Genomic DNA, 21,464 nt, shown 5'->3' on the forward strand with positions numbered 1-21,464 from the left:
ACAGAACAGAACAGAGGAATGGAATGGAATGGAATGGAATGGAATAGAATAGAATAGAATAGAATAGAATAGAATAGAATAGAATAGAATAGAATAGAATAGAATAGAATAGAACAGAACAGAACAGGAATAGAATGGAATGGAATGGAATAGAATAGAATAGAATAGAATAGAATAGAATAGAATAGAATAGAATAGAATAGAACAGGAATAGAATAGAATAGAATAGAATAGAATAGAATAGAACAGAGGAATAGAACAGAACAGAACAGAACAGAACAGAACAGAGGAACAGAATAGAATAGAATAGAATAGAATGGAATAGAATAGAATAGAATAGAATAGAATAGAATAGAATAGAATAGAATAGAACAGAGGAATAGAATAGAACAGAACAGAACAGAGGAATGGAATGGAATGGAATAGAATGGAATAGAATAGAATAGAATAGAATAGAATAGAATAGGAATAGAATAGAATAGAATAGAATAGAATAGAATAGAATAGAATAGAATAGAATAGAACAGAACAGAACAGAACAGAACAGAACAGAACAGAGGAACAGAATAGAATAGAATAGAATAGAATAGAATAGAATAGAATAGAATAGAATAGAATAACAGAGTTAGAAGGGAATTTGGAGGTCTTCTAGCCCAACCACCTGCTTAGGCAGGAAACCCTATACTGGTGGCAAGAAAGGTCATAAAACGGGGTAACAGTCACTTCACAGCTGCCTCACTTAGCAACAGAAATTTTGGACTCAGTTGTGCCTGTTTCGTTCCTCCTCTTGCAGAAAACTCAGCCTGTGCTGGCTGCTTATGGTAAGAGAAGTAGGTCAGCCTATTGTGAAACTACAGGCAGGTGATGTTCTTGTGCAGCCTTTATGACTCTTGCGCAATAGTTTCCCCTCGCGGAGGAGACCCTGGCTGACTTCTGCTGAACTTGAGGCGACTTCTCTGCTGAGAGGCATGATGGGACCATCCGTCTTCTGCCCTGCTTGGCCAGTGAGTCAATCGGTGTGTTTTTCTCTGAAAGTCTTCAACCTTGACTCACATCCCTGAATGACTCCTCAAAGCCTTTCTCTCCCCTGCTGCTCTCATTCTTGAATTGAATTGAATTGGATACTTTATTTGGCCGAGCGTGATTAGACACAAAAAGAATTTGTCTCCAGTGACGAAGCTCTCAGCATATATGCATGGCAACCAGAATTGTGAGGATGATCACAATAAGGTAAAAATAAAGGTTCCCCTCTTACATATGTGCTAGTCGTTCCTGACTCTAGGGGGCGGTGCTCATCTCCGTTTCAAAGCCGAAGAGCCAGTGCTGTCCGAAGATGTCTCCGTGGTCATGTGGCCGGCATGACTCAACGCCAAAGGCGCACGGAACGCTGTTACCTTCCCACCAAAGGTGGTTCCTATTTTTCTACTTGCATTTTTTATACGTGCTTTCGAACTGCTAGTGTCGTGTCCCACCCTCACTCCAACGAACGAGTCAAGGAAGTCCATGGCAAACTTGGCAATGAAGCCTTTGCAGCTTGCCAAGTCCCTTCGAGGTTTATCAGGGCAGGCAGGAGTCCAAGTTGTGACTTCAGCGATAGGGTCCAGTATCAGCAAACTCGATAAGACTTTGCTTGACTCAAGGTTGGAATGCCAAAAACAGGTCCTTTATATAGGCTGTGGGGTGTGGCTCCATGACTCAACATTTATCCAGGCCTGCCCCACCCCTCCTTCTGCTGGCGTCGCCTCTCAGATCTCCGGAAGTGAGGGTCCTCCTACTCTGAATTGTCTTCAGCTGGATCTGCTGTCAGTAATTCCAGCACCTGGCTGGCTTCCTGCTCAGACGCTGTATGAGTGAAGTTTATCGGGCTTGTCCGTTCACTCCTGGAATCCTCTCCGGGCATGGGGCCAGGGCCGGGGGCTGGAGGCATGACAGGCTGTTCATCTTCATTATCAGACTCGGAGTCTGATAACAGGCCCGGTTGGAGACGGGAGGGGCCCGGCTGAAGAGAAGAGGCAGGACGAGTCACAACAGCTAGGTTGGCAGAATCTGGGACAAGTCACGGGAGCTCACCCCGTTACGCCGCACTAGGGTTTTGAACCGCTGAACTGCCGACCTTTCGATCAACAAGCTCTTAGCCACTGAGCCACCACGTCCCTTATATCACAATAATAATACCAATAAAACAGGGAAGTAAAGAAGATAATAAGGATACATGATAATACTACAGCCGTACTACATGGGTAAATATACATAGACATTACACAGCATTGTAAGAATCAGCAAAGTGATGGCACAAGGGGAAAAAACTGTCTTGTGTCTAGTTGTTTTGTCAGGGTAGCAACCTCCCAAAGGGAGGCGTTGAAACAGTTTATGTGCAGGGTGTGAGGGTTCTGCAGATATTTTCGCCCCCAACTCCTTCTGACCCACACAATGCAGGCAGTCCTCGACTTATGACTTACAATTGAGCCCAAAATTTCTGTTGCTGATTGAGACATTCATTAAGTGAATTTTTCTGGCCTGTTCATTTAACAACCACGTTACTAACTTAACAACTGCAGTCATTCACCTAACAAGTGTGGCCAGATAGGTCGTTAAAAATTCACTTAGCAACAAAAAATTGGGGGCTCAATTGAGGTCGTAAGTCGAGGACTACCTGCAGTTGATGAAAATCACTTAGAATCTCTCCAAGACTGAAGTGGGTAGAGGTTGCATAAATACATGAACGCACAAGTACGTAAAATAAACAACGAAGTATTGGATTGAAGAGTGACAACACACTTGAAAGTCAAGGGAGACACAGGACTTTCTGCTCAAGGTCTGCCACGCGTTGGCAAGAAAAATGATATCTCAATCAGAGCTGCCTGAAAGATCCAATACTTTTGCCTTCCACTCAGAAATGTAATAAATTACAATGTGATTCTACATTGTGTGATGTGCATGTTTACTATAGTTTAGCATTTAGAATAGGCAGTTTGGTGTAGCAATTAAGAAGCTGGACTAGAAATCAGGAAGCTGTGAGTTGTAGTCTGACCTTAGACATGAAAGACGTCTGGGTCACTTTGGGCCAATTACCAGGAGACAGTGAGTTCTAGTCCCACTTTAGGCATGAAAGCTGGGTGACTCTGGGCCAATCACCAAGAGATTGTGAGTTCTAGTCCTATCCTATCTAAGGCATGAAAGATCTCTGGGTGGCTTTGGGTCAATAATCAGGAGATGGTGAGTTCTAGTCCTGCCTTAGGTATGAAAGCCAGTTGACTGACTCTGAGCCAATTACAAGGAGACAGTGAGTTCTAGTCCCGCCTTAGGCATGAAAGCCAGTTGGCTGACTCTGAGCCAATCACCAGGAGACTGTGAGTTCTAGTCCTATCTAAGGCATGTAAGGCAGCTGGATGTCTCTTGGGCCAATAACCAGGAGTTGGTGACTTCTAGTTCCACCCTTTAGGCATGAAAGATGTCTGGGTGACTTTGAGTCAGTCTCTTTCAGCCCAGCCCACCTTACAGGGTTGCTGTTGTTGTGGGAAAATAGGAGAAAGGAACAAGGGTGAAATCCAGCAGATTCTGACAGGTTCTGGAGAACCGGTAGCGGAAAGGAAATTTTGAGTAGTTCAGAGAACCGGCAAATACCACCTCTGGCTGGCCCCAAAGTGGGTGGGAATAGAGATTTTGCAGTATCCTTCCCCCAGGAGTATGGAGAGAATGGGGATTTTGCAGTACCCTTCCCCCGGAGTGGGGTGGGAATGGGGATTTTGCAGTATTCTTCCTCCAGGAGTGGAGTGGGAATGGGGATTTTGCAGTATTCTTCCCCTAGAATGGGGTGAGAATGGGGATTTTGCAGTATCCTTCCCCCAGGAGTGGAGTGGGAATGGGGATTTTGCAGTATCCTTCCCCTGGAGGGGGGTGGGAATGGGGATTTTGCAGTATCCTTCCCCCAGGAGTGGGGTGGGAATGGGGATTTTGCAGTATCCTTCCCCTGGATGGGGGTGGGAATGGGGATTTTGCAGTATCCTTCCCCTGGAGAGGGGTGGGAATTTAGATTTTGCCCTGCCACGCCCACCAAACCACGCCCACCAAGCGACGCCACGCCCACAGAACCGGTAGTACAAAAATTTGGATTTCACCGCCGGAAATGAGGCGTATTAGATTATTTTGCTCAAGGAATTTATGCTAATCCCTTTCTGAGGATTGGCTAACCTCCTTCTGAGAAATCCATTTTGGGTTTTTTTTGAGTCACAAACTTAACACGTTACGTGTGTGTGCATGTATGCGTATATTTCTGCTCTCCCCTCCATATTCTGGGTATGTAAAACGTACCATGAGTTGCATTCAGTTTGTTCTGAGCTGCTGCTTCCTACCTGCTCCTCCCATGTCGGGGCGGGGAAGAGGCAGAATTTAATTTAATTCAATTTTTGAAAGTTCCTTTCTGGAACTAACACCCCCCCCCTTTTTTTTTTTTTTTGAACTTGATCCTTCTCTCACCAGCTTTTCCCACAATACCAAATTTGGTTTCATTCTACTCAGTTTTCATAGAGTTATCCTGCTGATGGATGGATGGAGAGAGTTCCAACTTCCTCTCTGTAGTTCCCTTCCAACATTCGGTTGAGTTGCAAACAATAAAAAGATTAATTTTTACTGCCGTTTCATATATAGCCTATTCGAGCCAAGAGAGAGAGAGAGAGAGAAAAAAAAGGGAAAGAAAGAATTGACTCAGTTCTCAAATACAGTCAGAGTCCTTGGAGTTCAAAATCTCAACTTATTGGCGCAGAATCCTCGTATGTAATCTTTCACCCTTGTGAAGTTGCCAGGAGAAGACATCCATCACAGTACTAAGAAAGCCAGGAACTTCAGAGACCACATCTAGAAGCTCTACAATTGAGTAATGCAATGTAATACAACGCAGTGAGACATGTGCAGCAGATCTATACATTGGGGAAACAAAACGAGCACTTCACAAAAGCATGGCACCACACAGGAGAACAAGCCCATCGGGACAAGAGTCTGGATTTGAAAAGACGAATGTCACTCTTTTGAAGACAGCAAAATCCACATTCTGGATTGAGAGAATCGTTGGTTTGAAAGAGGGGTAGAAGAGGCCATTTATGTGAGAACTGAACATTCCTCTCTCAACACAGGGGGAGGAATACAACACCGCCTACCTCCTGTCTACAATGCAGTCTTTTTAGCAGTTCCAGGATTCCGCAACCATTTGCACTCTGCTTCAGGTGACCTTGGAGGCCCAGATAAACCCCCCAAACGGCCTCCATGGCTCTCAGAGGGAGTGCTAATGACCAGATGACTGCAAAGAAATACAGTCCTTCCATCCACCCTGCACCATCCTGTCAGAACATATCTTTCCACCTTTCCAACATTCAATCACAACTGCTGAAGCTTCTTGGATGAGAAGCAAAATTATTATTATTTCTTCTTCTTTAGTTCCTCCCCCTCCTCCTCCTCCTCCTCCTCCTCCTCCTCCTCTTCCTCCATCCCTTCCTCCTCCTCCTCCTTTTCTTCTTCCTCCATCTTGTTGTGTCTGCGCTCCCTGAGCCAGGTCCCCTGCCAGAAAGTGACTCAGAAAGTGAGGGGGAAGGATCATCAGTACTTACCTCGGGAGCACCGGTTTCCCTGGCTCAGCTCCAGGAGCCAGAGGCAGGCCAGGTGGAGGAGATAACGAGACCTCCGTCCTCTGACTCTTTCCCCCCCCCAGGCCACGCCTCCAGACCCAGCTGATGGCAATCAGGCCTGGCTGGACCCTAGGTTTCGTAGGCAGGAGAGGCAGGAACAACAGAAGCAGGGGTGGGGCAGGCCTAGGAAGTGCTGAGTCATGGAGCCACACCTCACAGGATATAAAGGCAGCAAGGGTTGCTATACCACTTCGTGGCGAGCAAATCAACTGCTTAGAGGGAGAGAACTAGAGCTGAAGTACTGTTTGTTCCTGGTTTCCTGGCTGACTCATCGGCATCAACAGAGATAACAGAGACACTTGGCAGGCGCTCGCTAGTTTGCTGCCAGAGCTGATAGTTGCCGGCTAATTAAGTCATCGCTCGTGTCTCCCGGACTGAGGAGGGGGACAGAACACATCCCTTCCTCCATCTCCTGTTTCTCCTCCTCTTCCTTCTTCTTCCTCCTTCCTTTTCCTCCAGCCCTTCCTCCTCCTCCTCCTCTTCTTCTATTTCTTCTTCTTCCTCTTCCTCCTCTTCCTCCTTCATCCCTTCCTCCTCCTCCTGTTTCTCCTCCTCTTCCTTCTTCTTCCTCCTTCTTCCTCCTTCCTCTTCCTCCATCCCTTCCTCCTCCTCTTCTTCTTCATTCTCTTCCTCCATCCTTTCCTCCTCCTCCTGTTTCTTTTCCTCCTCTTCCTCCTTCTTCCTCCTTCCTCTTCCTCCATCCCTACCTCCTCCTCCTCAGAAAAAAAAACCCAGTCCAGTAGCCTTTTGAAAAAAGAGCACATTTGAGTTTACAATTGTGTCTTATTTATGTAGAGTTTTTTAAACCTGCCTTTATTAGTTTATAAGTACCTGGTAGTCCTTAACTTACAACCACAATTGAACCCAAGAGTTCTGTTGTTAAGCAAGGCACTTGTTAAATGAGTTTTGCCCCATATGACCATTTTTGTCACAGTTGTTAAGCAAATCTCTGCAGTTGTTAAGTAATTCATGCCGTCGTTAAGACAACCTGGCTTCCCTCATTGACTTTGCTTGTTGGAAGTCTCCAAAAATTGTGAGAAAATAGGCGATGCTTTCGAGAATCTGTTGATGTGCTGATGAACACTGGTGCTGTTGTGCCTCGTCCGCTTTCCCCGCAGCCGGGGCCTTCTTATCTGCTTCCGAACGCTGAGGAATATCCTAGCATGCCTCCCGGCCCCAGCCCTGGCTCCATGCCCAGACAGGCTGAGGAAGAAGAAGCGCCTCCAGCCTCCAGCCCTGGCTCCATGCCCAGGCAAACGGAGCAACTAGACCCCTCCCCCACAGCATGTGAGCCTGAGGAAGGTCAATTACCAACAGCTGCAGACTGGAGTGACCCTCGCTTCAGGAGAATTGATAGGCGGCGTCAACAGAAGGAAGGGAGGGGCAGGCCTGGATAAGTGCTGAGTCATGGAGCCACATCCCATGGCCTATATAAAGGATCTGCTTTCTGGCATTCTCTGAGTCAGGCAAAGTCTAACATATCTTGCTGAAGTCACTTTCTGGTCTCCTGCCTGCCTTGAGAACTTTGCTAGGACTTTGGCAGAGCTGCAGAGGCACGCCTGATTCAGTTTTCCCTGACCCGGCCGTCAGCCGAGGAGTGGGACACGACAGGTGCATCACCCAAAATGTTGTGGTGTGTCACCTTTAACTGGGGTGGGCTTCAAAAATTCTCTCCCCTGTTGATGAGTAGGCATGGCCATGGTGGGCGTGGGCTAGTTGCCTTCCTGCACTACATGGGGGGGGGCATTTTTGCCCTCCCCGGGCTCCAGAGGCTTTCCTTGAACCTCCAGGAGGGTGAAAACAGCCTCCCCAGACTCTGGAGGTCCTCTGGGCCCTTTACTGGCCTTCCCAAACTTCCGGTAGGCCCATTTTTCTCCCCCCCCCCCGAGCCTCTGTGCACACCCTGCACTTACCTGCATCCAAAATGGGCTGTGTGGGGGCTCTTGGGAGGGGTGGGGCAGGGTGGGTGGGGCCAGCCAGGAGTGGGATTTGGGTGGTTTGCTGAACTGCACAGAATCTTAGCTAGAGGTTCTCCCAAACCCCTGCAAACCCCCAGCATCCCCACCCCTGCCTTTAATGCATGTGATATAGATTCGCCATCATTGTGTTCAATGCCTGTTGGCCCCCAGTGAAGTTTCTGAGCTGGGGGACAATGCAAGAGGCCCTGGGAGAAGGAGGAAAGGAGAAGCATTCTTCATTCCTGGGATTTCGAAAAGAAAACTCAAAACTCGGTGAAACTCCGCTTTGACACCCCTGACTCATTCTTTTTCCAGAACCAGATGGGGCAGGTTGACGGTTCCACTCAACTTCTAGGTTGTGACACCACAGCATCGGACACTGCAGAGTACAAAGAGGGTGGGAGCAAGAGGAAAAAATACGGGGAGGAAGGGCTTGAAACTGCTGATGCGGATGTGTGGAAGAAAGAGAGAGACACTGAGGAATGCTTCCTGCTCTGGGTTGTGTAGGAGTGTCGACTGTTTGTGTCTGTAGCTGATTCCTTCACAAAGGCGAGCAGGAGGGTGACTCAAGGCAACAGGGTGTGTTTTCAGGCTGAGGTATGTGAAGCGATGTTTTCATTGCTGAGTAAATAAGCCCTTCATTCGGCAAGGACGATTTCCAGTTGAACAGGAGTGGTGGGCTGTTTCTCCACAGCCTGCTCAGAGATAGGATCCTGGTTTGTCTGCATGCACATTAAGGAGAAAGGCTTGATTTGGGTGGGTGGCTGTTGTGTGTCTGTTTGGCTACCAAGGAAAAGAATATCCAATGGTGGGATTCAACCGGTGTAACAACCAGTTCGCTGAGTATGCGCTTCGCCATTAAAACTTTTAAAAGACCATTCAAAGTTACCTTCCACTAGCCCAGTGGTAGTCAACCTGATCCCTACCGCCCACTAGTGGGCGTTCCAGCTTTCATAGTGGGCGGTAGGGGTTTTGTCCGATACTGAAGCACTTTTCTTTTTTTTTAATTTAATTGATTTTTTTAAAAAAAAATTCATAGCATTATTTAAAAACATTTTTATTAGATTTTCATAAAATTCCCCGTGACAATTTAAATTTCTGAAAATATACTATTTGTATCGCCCGCGCATAAGTTTAGTTCGCATTACGTAAGTGAAACGAAATGGCGCTATAGTGCGACCGCAAACAAAAGATCCTCGTCCCAGAATAGCTCGCGCGCATCTCCCCCCACACCACACAGCTGTAACGGACAAGCACAGCTGGTACCCGGTGCCCCCCCAACCCCAATCCACGATGCGCGAGAGGCATGCACAGGCGCCGATACACGGCGCATTACTGTGGAACTAGTGGGCAGTTAGAAAATTTTACTACTAACAGAGATACAAAAGTGGGTGGTAGGTGTTGTGTCTCGTCCGATCTCACCACAGCCAGGGCCTTCTTATCTGCTTCCGAACACGGAGGAATGTCCTAGTATGCCTCCTGGCCCCAGCCCTGGCTCCATGCCCAGACAGGCTGAAGAGGAGGAAGTATCTCCAGCCCCCAGCCCTGGCTCCATGCCCAGGCAAACGGAGCAACTAGACCCCTCCCCCTCCTCCACAGCATGTGAGCCTGAGGGAGGTCAATTGCCAACAGCTGCAGACTGGAGTGACCCTCGCGTCAGAAGACTTGATAGACGGAGGCAACAGAAGGAAGGGAGGGGCAGGCCTGGATAAGTGCTGAGTCATGGAGCCACACCCCATGGCCTATATAAAGGACCTGCTTTCTGGCATTCTCTGAGTCAGGCAAAGTCTAAACATATCTTGCTGAAGTCACTTTTTGGTCTCCTGCCTGCCCTGAGGACTTTGCTAGGACTTTGGCAGAGCTGCCGAGGCACACCTGATTTGGATTTCCCTGACCCGGACGTCAGCGGAGGAGTGGGACACAACAGTAGGTATAAAAAGGTTGACTACCCCTGCACTAGCCCTAGTGAGTGAAACAGCTGAGGCCCGGCAATCCGCTCTGCTGCGCCGATCAGCTGGGCTTCAAACGAATGAAATATAGGTAGGTATAGCACAGGGGTGGGCAGACGGGCCCAGCTGACAGTCGGAGTGAACCGGTTCGCTCTCAGCTGATTGTCGGAGAAACTGGCTTGCCCAAACTGGACTGAATAGGATGAATCCCACCCCTGGGAATATCCCTTATGGCAAGGGTCCCCAAACCCTGGACTGTGGCCTGGTACCAGCCCATGGCCTGTTCAGAACAGGACTACGTAAGCGGCAGATGTACGCACACTCACCCGCTGCTCACGCAGAACCGTCCCCTCTCCCCCTTCACCGTCGCCGCCACTGCCAATCCGCAAAGCCGGAAAGGTTGGGCTTCACTGCCTTATGGGATTTATTTCCCAAACTCACCTCATCTTTGTCAAGAAATATCAACCAGGAGTTTACACAAGCGCAGAATTGAAGGGAAAATTTTTATAAGATGTTTTATAGATGGCACTTAGATCCCAAAAAATTATCATGTATGTATCCTGATATCCAAGCGAAATGTTGGAGGTGTGACTGTGATGACGCCACATATTTTCATATTTGGTGGACTTGCAAGAAAATTAAGACCTTTTGGATAAGAATTTGGTGGATTATTCAAAATGTCCTGAAGAAGAAGATAAAGTTCCTGCCGCAATTTTTCCTTTTGGGAATTATAACGGATTGTACAGGGATTGAGACTAAATTGATTCTGAATTTAATAACAGTAGCAAGGCTGTTGATTGGACAATATTGGAAGAAAAAAGAGTTACCTACAATAGAAGAATGGATATTGAAAGTTACTAATTTGGCTGAGATGGCTAAAATCTCAGCTTTTTTGAAAGACAATACACAAGAAAGATATTTAATTGAATGGAAAAAATGGATTGATTATTTACAAAACAGATATCAGATTAAGAAATATCAGATTGCCTTTGAATAATTAGGAAGTATTATTTTATGTAATGTGGGGGTTGGGAAATGAAAAGATTTGGATGAGGTTAACTGGATTAGAAGGGAAAATTTTACTCTATGTTTGGTTTATGTATAACAATACCTTGTGATTGACCTGGGAAGCGGGGGGGGGGAGAGGGGAAGGGGGTTTTGTGTGGGGTGGGGGGGGGAAGGGGAAAAATGTTTTTGTTTGTTAAAACTTTTTCAATTAAAAAAAAAAGAAAAAAAAAGAAATATCAACCAGGTAGTTAGAAAGGGAGAGAATGATCCCAGCTAAAACTCCAGGGAGCTGCTGTTGTCATTAAGTGGTTTAACTCGTATGTATGTATGTATGTATGTATGTATGTATGTATGTATTGGTGGTTTATTCGCTCTAAAGCAATCATAATTTAAATGGTTTCCCCTCTCCCTCCACATATTTTATCAACGTAATTAGATAGGTTAGATCAGTGTTTTTCAACCTCAGCTACTTTAAGATATATGGACCAACTCCCAGAATTCCCTAGGTAGCTGGGTTGAAGGCACACAGAGTTGAAGACACACAGGTTACTGAGGTTGAGAAACACTGGGTTAGACAATCTCAGAACCTACTTACTAACAGCATAGCTAGATATAAAATATGTTTCCTGGGTTCTGAGTAAAAACTGGCATCGATATAACAGGGGACTATAACTTTTTATATTGGATTTAAAAAAGAGTCTTGTTAAAACCAGATGCAAAGAAAAAATAAAAAGAAATCACATTCTAATTGAAGGTTAGATCAAGATTGTAAAAAGTAGCAGTAAGCAATATAAGGTTGGTTTATTTGATCAAAATTAAAATATACATAGTGTTGTCTCTGGTAACACTTAATGGGCTTTTGCTGGCAATCAGGGATAAAATGATGATGTTTTATTGATTTCTTTATAGGTAAAAGATCTACATCAGAAGAAAAGGTCATTTGTGTCATTTTAAGAATAGTAAGTTACGAAAGTGGTTATACTTGTGATGAAGGGAGCATTTAACACATTTCTTTATATGTTTTTTTTCTTTTTCTTTCCCTTCTCCATTTTTCTGTTTTTTCTTTAGTTTCAATTTTTTTTCCTTTTATTTAGTCTGTATTAGTCTTTATTTTTTTTAATTGTAATATTATTTATTATTATTATTATTTATTATATTTGTATACCGCCCATCTCCCGAAAGACTCAGGGCGGTTCACAGCCAAAAAACAACAGAAAACATATAATACATATAAACAGCTAAAAGAATAGACAGTTAAATTCAATTGATGCCCTAAAACTTTTAAATACAAATTTAAAACCTCAATTAAACCCCTTTTTTTAAAAATCCCAATTTAAAAACTACGTTCAAGCTAGTCCTGCTCTTCGAAACAGCAACGTCTTCAGCTCGCGGCGGAAGGACCTGAGATCGGGGAGTTGACGAAGCCCCAGAGGGAGCTCGTTCCAGAGGGTAGGGCCCCCCACAGAGAAGGCCCTCCCCCTAGAGGTCGCCAGCCGACATTGTTTAGCTGACGGTATCCGGAGGAGGCCCTCTCTGTGAGAGCGCACTGGTCGGTGAGAGGTAATATCTAATAGAATTATCATATTTTGGGGGGTATAAGATGCACCGGAGTATAAGACGCACCTTAGTTTTTTGGGGAGGAAAATAAGAAAAAAGTTGATTGGCAGGTGGCTCGGCCTCCCGGAATACCCCCAATCAGCTGTTCCCAGAGGTGAATTTTAGCAACAGGTTCCTTGTGAGCTCTGTGCCTTGCTTTTTTTTCTGCCTCTAAAACTCTGTTTCAGAAAAAACTTTTTTCTGCCTTTGAAAGCGTCCAAAACAGAATTTCAGGAAAAAAAAAGCCTCTGAAGCTCTGTTTGGGAGCTTCTTTTCTGAAGCTCTTTTTGGGGGCTTCTTTTCTGAAGCTTCATTTCTGATGCTTTTTTCAGCCTCTGAAACCTCTGTTTGAGAAGCTGGGTGGGGCTACATTCGGAGTATAAGATGCACCCAGATTTTCACCCTCTTTTTTGGGAAAAAAAGGTGCGTCTTATGCTCCGAAAAATACGGTACTATAAAAATATAACACTTGGCAAAAATAACCTGGTGCCTGTTCCAATAATCTTTGCCTGTTTTGCTCCAGAAACTCTTAACTTGAGCTGTCATACATTCGAAGCTTGCCCTATCTTGAAAACTAGAACTAGAAAATTGGATTTAAAAGATCTTCATAGGGTCTAGATGTTGACATCTAGACACTTAGACCTTACAAAGATCTTTTAAATCCTGTTTTCTAAACTATCGCATCATCAAATCCTTTTATTTATTTATTTATTTTTAAAAAGTTTTTTTATTTATAATACAAATTAAAAACAGTGGACATAGTGTGAACATCTCCGGTTTAAACATTTTCATCAAATTTTGTCATATAATTGATACACTTCCTTATCTCTATACATATTTACGCTAATTATCACATTTCAAATACATATAATCTTTCATCCATACAGTTTATTTCAATATCTACTTCAATTGTATCTATCATAACAAATTAGCATAAAAACCTCCAAACATTTTACTTGCCAATGGTCCTATATCCCAGCATTTCTCCTCCTTTCCGGCCAATAATACAATTTGTTCTAGTTTTCATAATACTCTGATTTGTTCTTATCTTTAAGTTCCAGGTCAGCCTGTCCATTTCTACGCAAATTAATATTTTAGCTACACTTCTTCTCTTTGTTTTTCCATTTGTGCAAAAGCTAATCTTGCTGCTGTTAGAATGTGTAACTTTAGGTAAATTGAATAGAATAGAATAGAATTTTTTATTGGCCAAGTGTGATTGGACACACAAGGAATTTGTCTTGGTGCATATACTCTCAGTGTACATAAAAGAAAAGATATGTTCATCAAGGTACAACATTTACAACACAAATGATGGTCAATAAATCAATATAAATCATAAGGATTGCCAGCAAAAAGTTATAGTCATACAGTCATAAGTGGAAAGAGATTGGTGATGGGAACTATGAGAAGATTAATAGTAGTGCAGATTCAGTAAATAGTTTGACAGTGTTGATGGAATTATTTGTTTAGCAGAGTGATGGCCTTCGGGAAAAAACTGTTCTTGTGTCTAGTTGTTCTAGTGTGCAGTGCTCTATAGCATCGTTTTGAGGGTAGTAGTTGAAACTACTAGTAATTGTGCTCTTGTTTTATTTGTCCTCTATACTACCCATTAGAAAGAATTCCGGTTTTGCTTGTATATTTTGCATTAGTATCTCCTCTATCCATCGTCTTATCTGGTGCCAAAATTTTGCAGCTTTTGGGCATTCCCACCACATGTGACAAAAGGTCCCTGGCGCTGCCTCACACTTCCAACACATCGACGAATGTTTCTTGCTTATTTTTGCTAATCTTGTGGGTGGGAGATGCCACCTATAAAACATCCTGTATAAATTTTATTTGTATGTAGTAGCATCTAGACATCTAGACCCTACAAAGATCTTTTAAATCCTATTTTCTAAACTATCGCATCATCAAATCCTTCATGCCAAATATAGCAATGCTGAGGAGCAGGTTAGTACATTCAGCCGTGACAGAGATATTAATATTGAGCTGTCTATTTAATAAAGCCAGCAAAGATGTACATTTCCTGACAAAACAGCAGACATTGATGGACTGTCTTTTTTTAATCCATCGGTTTCCTCATTATTATTATTTTTTTCATTCCACGTCCACAGGGGCAAGGAAGGAATTGTGCATCTTTTTGCTTAATAACACAGAACCAGTACCGTATATGTGGTACCTTGCTCAATAGTAGTACCTGTGAGAGGGATCTTGGAGTCCTAGTGGATAACCATTTAGATATGAGCCAGCTGTGTGCAGCAGCTGCTAAAAAAGCCAACACAGTTCTGGGCTGCATAAACAGAGGGATAGGATCAAGATCACGTGAAGTGTTAATACCACTTTATAAGGCCTTGGTAAGGCCACACTTGGAATATTGCATCCAGTTTTGGTCGCCACGATGTAAAAAAGATGTTGAGACTCTAGAAAGAGTGCAGAGAAGAGCAACAAAGATGATTAGGGGACTGGAGGCTAAAACATATGAAGAACAGTTGCAGGAACTGGGTATGTCTAGTTTAATAAAAAGAAGGACTAGGGGAGGCATGATAGCTGTGTTCCAATATCTCAGGGGTTGCCACAAAGAAGAGGGAGTCGGGCTGTTCTCCAAAGCATCTGAGGGTAGCACAAGAAGCAATGGGTGGAAACTGATCAAAGAGAGAAGCAACTTGGAACTAAGGAGAAATTTCCTGACAGTTAGAACAATTAATAAGTGGAACGACTTGCCTTCAGAAGTTGTGAATGCTCCAACACTGGAAATTTTTAAGAAGATGTTGGATAACCATCTGACTGAGATGGTGTAGGGATTCCTGCCTGGGCAGGGGGTTGGACTAGAAGGCCTCCAAGGTCCCTTCCAACTCTGTTGTTATGTTATGTTATGTTTAGAACCTCTGTAATTTGTAAAATGTGGATTTGGCCAGCTCTTCTTGCAAAAGTTTCTGTCACTGAAACTATACATGATCCTCAACCAGAGGTGGGTTTCAGCAGGTTCTGACCAGTTCTGCAGAACCGATAGCCGAAATAACCGGTAAATACCACCTCTGACTGGCCCTGCCCCCATCTGTTCTCTGCCTCCCTAGTTCCAGCTGATCGGGAGGAAATGGGGATTTTGCAGTAACCTTACCCTGGAGTGGGGTGGGAATGTAGATTTTACGATATCTTTCCCCTGCCATGCCCACCAAGCCACGCCCACTAAGCCATGCTACGCCCACCAAGCCACACTCACAGAACCGGTAGTAAAAAAATTTGAAACCCACCACTGTCCTCAATGTATGACCACAACCGAGCCCAAGATTTTGGTTGCTAAGCAAGACAGTTGTTAAGCGAGTTTTTGCCCCATTTTACAACCTTCCTTGCCACAGTTTTTAACTGAATCACCGCAGCTGTTAAGTTAGTAACACGGTTCTTAAACTAATCTGGATTCTCTACTGAGTTTGTTGGTCAGAAGGTCGCAAAAGGGGATCCCATGACCCCGGGACACTGCAACCGTCATAAATATGAGTCAGTTGCCAAGCATTTGAATTTTGATCCTGTGTCCACGGTTATGCTGCAACGGTCGTTAAGGGTGAAAAATGGTCATAAGTCACTTTTTTTTCCTGCGCCTTTGTAATGTTGTACCTTGATGAACGTATCTTTTCTTTTATGTACACTGAGAGCATATGCACCAAGACAAATTCCTTGTGTGTCCAATCACACTTGGCCAATAAAATCCTATTCTATTCTATTCTAATGTCGAACATTCACTGAACAATTGGTTGTAAGCAGAGATGGGTTTCAGCAGGTTCTGACCAGTTCTGGAACTGGTAGCAGAAATTTTGAGTAGTTCGGAGAACCGGTAGTAAAAATTCTGACTGGCCCCGCCGCCATCTATTCTCTGCCTCCCGAGTCCCAGCTGAAATACTGATTTTATAGTATCCTTCCCCTGGAGTGGGGAGGGAATGGAGGTTTTGCAGTATCCTTCCCCCAGGAATGGGGAGGGAATGGGATTTTGCAGTATCCTTCCCCTGGAGTGGGGAGGGAATGGAGATTTTGCAGTATCCTTCCCCCAGGAGTGGGGAGGAAATGGGGATTTTGCAGTATCCTTCCCCCTGGAGTGGGGTGGGAATGGAGATTTTACAGTATCCTTCCCCTGCCACACCCACCAAGCCATGCCCACCAAGCCATGCGACACCCACCAAGCCACACCCACAGAACCGGTAGTAAAAAAATTTGAAACCCACCACTGGTTGTAAGTCGAGGACTATCTATACATGGGAGGCCTGTGTAGAATTTCTTCCTTTTTATTTTTTTTTTCATTTTGCTGCTTGTTATTGTTTGAATTTCCCTACCTAAGAAAGAGCACAATCGTATTTCTGTATGTCGGTATGTTTATATTTGTATTTCTTGGCTTGGCCTTTGGTATTTTGTGAAGAATGTAATTGAAATAGGTGTACATTCTGCAGCAGCCACAAGTTCCTGCTTATTTTGTTTATGTTAAAATTCACACCCTGCTCTCTGCTTTAGCTGCAGGCATAAGCAATCCTGTGTTCTGGGAACATCCAATTTTTTTGTTCCACGTGCCCAGTGGTGGGATTCAAGCAATTTAACAACCGGTTCTCTGCCCTAATGATTTCTTCCAACAACCAGTTTGCCAAACGGCTCAGAAAATTAACAACCGGTTCTCTCGAAGTGGTGCGAACTGGCTGAATCCCACCACTGCATGTGCCGCTATACAAAACATCACACCACCTTTTCTTTTTTAGTGACTGGAAGCCACACAACTGCACGAGTGCTGAAATTATTTCGACAAAACTTGATTTGTGATCCAATCTCCTCCACGGATGTGTTTTATTTTTTGCATTGCGGACTACACGGGAGTTCAGGTAGTCCTTGGATTACGACTATAATGAAGCTTGCCCATCGCAATCTTAAGTCATGATGACCATAAAATGGCCTGTGACCAAGAGGTCACTGCTCCGTAGTCTGCACTGGCTTCCTGTGGTTTTTCGGGTGTGCTTCAAGATTTTGGTTACCATCTTTAAAGTGCTCCATGGCTTAGGACCCGGGTACTTACGAGACCGCCTGCTGTTACCCTTTGCCTCCCACCGACCCGTACGCTCTCACAGAGAGGGTCTCCTCAGGGTGCCGTCCGCCAAACAGTGTCGGCTGGCGGCCCCCAGGAGTAGGGCCTTCTCTGTGGGGGCAGTGACCCTCTGGAACGAACTTCCCACTGGCCTACGTCAAGTGCCTGATCTTCGGACCTTCCGTCGTGAGCTTAAAACACACTTATTCATTCAAGCGGGACTGGCATAATAGTGTTGAATTTTAATTTGGGGTTTTGTTAATATTTTAAAATTTTAAATCTAAATTTTAATTATCAGCCTTTTAGAATCTGCTATGTTTTAAATGTTGTTTTTAATTGTATATATCTTGTGTTTTATTTTTGGCTGTACACCGCCCTGAGTCCTTCGGGAGAAGGGCGGTATAAAAATTTAATAAATAAATAAATAAATAAATAAATAAATAAATAAATAAATAAATAAATAAATAAATAAATAAATTTAGATCCAGGGTCTCCAACCTTGGCAACTTGAAGACTTGTGGACTTCAACTCCCAGAATTCCTCAGCCAGCTTTGCTGGCTGAGGGATTCTGGGAGTTGAAGTCCACAAGTCTTCAAGTTGCCAAGGTTGGAGACCCCTGATTTAGATGGTTCTGTCCGGTTCAAGTGAACCGATAGTGGAGACTGCGGGAGGCTCTGCCTACCCGCCTGGACGTAATGCGGAAGCAAAGAGCATGCGCAAAAGGCCGTGCGCCTGCGCGCGCTCACATTTGAGAACCAGTAGGGAAAGTAAGTGAATCGCACCTCTGCCTGTGACTGACTTTATAACTGTTTTTGGAGCGATCGTTAAGCGAACTAAGGGTTCCCCATCGTCCAGTTTTGCTTAAAACTGGAAGTACATGCCCCTTTTTTTGGGCAAAACCATAATAAAATATAGTCACAGGACCGCAGGACACTGCAAATGACCTAAATGCAGATCGGTTGCTGAGCTCCTGTCAGACCCTCACAGGGGTGGCAGCCATGGGAACTGAAGAATTGGAACATACATAAGCATCCCTAGAAATGTCCATTGTAACTTCAGAAGGTAGCTAAGCGACCGGTTGTAAGTCAAGGACTACCTGTCGTGTCCCCCTCCCCCTCCGACGACCGGGTCTAGGAAGTCCATATCAAGCGTGGCCACGAAGCCTCTGCAGCTTTGCCAAATTCCTTTCAGATTTCTCAGGGCAGGCAGGAATCCAAGTTGTGACTTCAGCAAACTAGATGAGACTTTGCTTGACTCAAAGTTGCTTGACTCAAGCAGGTCCTTTATATAGGCTGTGGGGTGTGGCTCCATGACTCAGCACTTATCCAGGCCTGCCCCTCCCTTCCTTCTGCTGACGTCGCCTCTCAGATCTCCGGAAGCGGGGATCCTCCCACTGTGAATTCTCTTCAGCTGGATCTGCTGTTGGTAATTCCAGCACGTGGCTGGCTCCCTGCTCACATGCTGTAGGAGTGAGGTTTGTTTGTTCATTCCTGACATCCTGTCCGGGCATGGGGCCAGGGCTGGGGGCTGGAGGCATGACAGGCTGTTCATCTTCATTATCAGACTCCGAACCTGATAGCAGGCCCGGGAGGAGACGGGAGGGGCCCGGCTGAGGAGAGGAGGGAGGACGAGGCACAACACTACCTGTAAACCAGTGGGGAATCATGGCCCCTTTATGACTTGTGGACTTCAACTCCCAGAAATCCTGAGCCAACATGGCCGGCTCAGGAATTCTGGGAGTTGAACTCCACAAGTCATTCCAAGGGTCATCGTTTCTCACCCCTGCTGTAGATAGACCGAACTGATAAATAATTTGGTGAGATTACCAGATTAACAGAGTTGGAAGGGACCTTGTAGGTCATCTAGTCCACCCCACCATCCCCTGGCCAAGCAGGAGACCCTACACTACTGATGGCTAACCTTTTTGCCATTGTGTGCCAGGAGGGGGGGAGGGGATGTCGCATGTGTGCGTGGCCACGTCCATTATTCTATGCGCCCTGCCCCCACTCATGCACGCATGCGCGTGACCCCTCCTGCTCCCCCCGCTCCTGGCAGACGATGGTCTGGTAGGCCCATTTTTCTCTCTCACCTGGCTCCAGAGCCTTTCTAGGAGTCTGGGGAGGGCGAAAACAGCCTTCCTCACACACACCCTGGAGCTTCTCTGGAGGCTGAAATGGCCTGTTTGCCAACTTTTGGTGGGACCTGAAGGCCCAATTTTTGCTGTCCACAGCCTCCAGAGCCTTCCTAGGAGTCTGGGGAGGGCAAAAACGGCCTTCCCCACCTACCCGGAGGTCCTCCAGAGGCCAAAAACGGCCCGTTTGCCAACTTTTGGTGGGACCGGAAGGCCCATTTTTTGCTGTCCACAGCCTCCAGGGCCTCTCTAGGAGTCTGGGGAGGGCGAAAACGGCCTTCCCCACCCACCCGGAGGTCCTCTGGATGCCAGAAACAGCCTGTTTGCCAACTTCCGGTGGGCCCAGAAGGCCCAAAGAGCTGAGCTCGCATGCCCACTGATATGGCTATGCGTGTCCCCTGTGGCACACATGCCGTAGGTTCTCCATCATGGCCCTACACCATTTCTGACAGATGGCAGTCCAGTCTCTTCTTGAAAGCTTCCAGCGATGAAGCTCCCACAACTGCAATCCTGCGCAGGCTGCACTGGCTACCTGTGGTTTTCCGAGTGCACTTCAAGGTGTTGGTTACCACCTTTAAAGCGCTCCATGGCATAGAACCGGGATATCTTCGGGACCGCCTTCTGTTACCACATGCTTCCCACCGGCCAGTACGCTCCCATAGAGAGGGCCTCCTCAGGGTGCCGTCAGCTGAACAGTGTAGGCTGGCGACCCCCAGGGGGAGAACCTTCTCTGTGGGGGCACCTACCCTCTGGAATGAGCTTCCCCCAGGACTTCGACAACTTCCTGACCTCCGGACCTTTCGCCGTGACCTTAAAACATATCTATTTTTCCGAGCAGGACTGGCTTAATAGGGTTTTTAAACATGGATTTTATTGGGGTTTATTTTATATTTTGTATTGTATTTTAAATTTAGGCTTTTTATTGAATAAGTTTTTTAAATAGTGTTTTTATTGTAATGTATTGTATTATTTTATTTGCCTGTTCACCGCCCTGAGTCCTTCAGGAGAAGGGCGGTATAAAAATTAAATAATAATAATAATAATAATAATAATAGTAATAATAATAATAATAATAATAATAATAATATTATTATTATTATTATTATTATTATTATTATTATTATTATTATTATTATTATTATTATTATTATTATTATTATTATTATGAATGGGCAGCTACCTCAATCTGATAAATAAATACATGTGGAGGAAAAAATATATAAATGTTGCTGACCTTATGAAGTTTCACAACTTGCTGAGCCATAAAAATCCTATGCTGCCCAACTCAGCTAATTAAAGTGCAAAACAGAATTCTGAGGGGCAAGCGATACTCTAATTGGTCTGGTCTTGGAAGTAGCAAACCTTCAAGGTTGGGTTACTATTCTTACCAAGGCTGTGCTCTTGTTTATTTACAGGTTCCCCCTCTGGATTAGTTGATTGTGAGACTGACTGGCAGTGAGGAAGGCCTCATCGATCATTAGCTCTTTCTCTGGGAGCAATTATAGATCGTCCTCGATTTACGACCAAAATTGAGCCCAGAATTTATGTTGCTAAGTGAGACATTTTTTAAGGGAGCCCTGTTCCATTTTACAACCTTTCTTGCTGCAGAATCATTGCATCGTTTAAGTTAATAACATGGCTGTTCAGTGCATCCGGCTACCCCCTTGACTTTACTTGTCAGAAGGTCACAAAAGAGGATCACAGGACCCCAGGACAATGTGTAATCGTCATAAATATGAGTCAGCGGACAAGCATCTGAATTTGGATCATGTGACCATGGGGGATGGTGCAACAGTCGTGTGAAAAATGGTCACAAGTGACTTTTGGGGGCTTCTAATCCTATCCCTCTGCTTTTGTTAGCTGTCAAACTTGGCTGCAAGCCGTTTCGAAATATCTTGTCTTGAATGGATTTCTCCTTGTAGTGTTTGCTTTCCTTATGAATAAAGCCATCTAGATAGTTGGCTTCTTCTTTCAACAAGCTCTTTATCTCTTAAGTGCTGGCATCTGCACTGGGCTATTAAGAAAGACTTGGGGGCATAAAAATTATACGCCCTGTTTTCCTGAAAATAGGACCGAACCAGAAAATAA

The 21,464-nt window shown here is 44.9% G+C and overlaps 1 long non-coding RNA gene across 1 annotated transcript; it reads left to right on the forward strand.

Annotated features, from left to right (window-relative positions):
• The first annotated feature begins 8,074 nt into the window (after positions 1–8,074).
• LOC131201378 (uncharacterized) lies at positions 8,075–21,226 on the forward strand. The gene is made up of 3 exons (XR_009155828.1): positions 8,075–8,233; positions 11,503–11,552; positions 20,792–21,226. It is a non-coding gene; the product is annotated as an uncharacterized LOC131201378 (long non-coding RNA).
• The last annotated feature ends 238 nt before the right edge of the window (positions 21,227–21,464 follow it).

Source organism: Ahaetulla prasina, chromosome 6, assembly GCF_028640845.1.
Source record: "Ahaetulla prasina isolate Xishuangbanna chromosome 6, ASM2864084v1, whole genome shotgun sequence".
Taxonomy (NCBI): Eukaryota; Metazoa; Chordata; class Lepidosauria; order Squamata; family Colubridae; genus Ahaetulla; species Ahaetulla prasina.